Raw genomic sequence first — 2,312 nt, forward strand, 5'->3', positions numbered from 1 at the left:
TGTAGTTTGTCGAGATGGTTGTTGATTTCTATTCTGGTCTTCTTTATTTCTATTTCAATTTCCTTTCTCTTTTCTTTAAATTTCGACAGATTGTTCTGATGATGTTGGCGAATTTTCTGTAGATTTTCTGCTACTTCAACTAATGTTTCCTCTATCTCGCACAAGGAATTGGAGGTTTTGACGTTATGAATGACGTCATCTAAATTGACGATATCCATGCATCCTTTATGGCTTTCTACAACACACTTGCTGCAGCAGGGACTTTCATGCTTTTGACAATATATTTGAAACTTTTCATCGTGTTTGCTACAATATTGAGTAATTTTTAGTACATCAGTTGGTAATGTCTGGTATTCAGTAATAAGCATCACATTATGCCTTCTTGAGGCCTTAGACAAACTATGATGTTCCTGACATTCTGTACATAGTCCCTCGTCACATTCTGTACACCAGACTATGGCTGGTCTGGTGAGGTGGCGGAGTTCACAGACACAGCAACTTTTAGAGGATATCGCCATTAAACACACTACAAAAGTATAATCAATAATAAATGATTAGTCATAACAATAGTTGATGTTTCAACAGTTAAAAACAGGAACATCCCCATCAATCACTTTTCGCGATCGGTGGCCTCATTTTCAAAAAATATATATCCTAAAATGGGAATTGTTCTCACTGATCTCATTTGCACAGCTATTTAATTGCCCAAAATCAAAATAAATATTATTCGTTGTCGCTTGCTTTACGTCCGATCGAGTGTCAAATATTTTAATTGTTAAAATCGGGTGAGTATTTTAACCTTTTAGGAAAGATAGTGTCAAATTGAAACATAGGTCCGAAATTCAGTTCGATTTGCTTGAAATATAAAGTTCATTATCTTAGGGTTTAAAATACGACGACTGTTTGTTTGAAACATACAGTTATTTGTTGGTTGGCTTATGTTGATATATTTATTGTTATTTTATAAGACTAACAAATATAATTATAAATGTGTTACACCACCAAACTTAATCGCATGTCATATTGCTATTTAGCAGGACTACGATATTCAAAGAAAATAATCTTGGTAAAGTAGACGAAGAGATAAATTGATGAAACATTTTATGCATGAACCAAAATAAATTTCCATCTTATTTTTTTACTTTCAACGAGAAGGAGAATAATTTGAACCTGTATAGATTACTAGGTACTTGTTATATTTATACATAATACAAATAGAGAGTAACGATGCTTGGCTGATTTTGTAGCTATAACATGTTGAAACAATTGAAAAATTCTTTTTTTCACCATAAAAGATATGTCTAATGATTATTCTTACATGATTTGAACTTATTGTTTTTGTGTATTATTGGTATTTTGGGGTGTTTTATGGTACATGTATATATAAAGCATAAACTATGCACTAGGTTTGATTTAAGTTTTATTGTTTTGTTACCTTCCTTGGTCCAATGGTTACACATAGTATACGTATATACATAGTTCCAAGGATTGGTATATTACTATAATAATGCAGGTCTATAATAAATACGTTATAAACGAAGACAAGATCTTTCCTCAGGACTAGGACATATATAGCATAAATAATTATAAATATAAATGTATTATGTCCCAGCACAAAACGAAAGTTGGAATGATGTTTTTTCACTAATTTCACATAATTAGTTAATACTTTTTTAAGGGAGAATGGAAAACGTAACTAAAGAAGAACTAATCTTCGACATATTGAATTAAATCTTAAAATTACCTTTTAGTTTGAAATATAATTCATTACCGTCTGGTTAACCAGGTAGTTTATTAATCACGTGACAGTTTTTGTAATCTGATTAATGCCGGGAATTTTAAATTATATCTACACACTAACAAGTACGATAAATGTGTATTTAAGAAATGACCCTAATTATTATTGACATTTCTAACTTTCTTTCGATCTTTGCGATTTCATTTTTTTTTCTATTTATTTCATTATTTCAGAATACGCCAAACCAGAAATTGTCCGAGTGAAAAACACGCCCTGTTTGTACCTTATATTTCAGACACTAAATCAGTAAAACTGACAGGTTTCATTTACCTTGCAATTTTCAGATAAATTGGACAATTCATTTTAGGTGTTATTGCCGCTGAGATTTTTCATTCTTAGCATATATCGCAGTTTGTTTGCTGTTATCTTGAATACTACAGAATATAGGAAGAAATTAAAAAACAAAAAGATAATAGCAGAATTGTTAGCTAGACAAAACAAGTCTGGTCTCACTGATTAGGCATAAAAGGGGTCAATGAATGAAATATAGCGAGAAGAAACCAATCAAGTCATG

Source organism: Mytilus californianus, unplaced genomic scaffold (assembly GCF_021869535.1).
Source record: "Mytilus californianus isolate M0D057914Y unplaced genomic scaffold, xbMytCali1.0.p SCAF_6, whole genome shotgun sequence".
Lineage (NCBI taxonomy): Eukaryota > Metazoa > Mollusca > Bivalvia > Mytilida > Mytilidae > Mytilus > Mytilus californianus.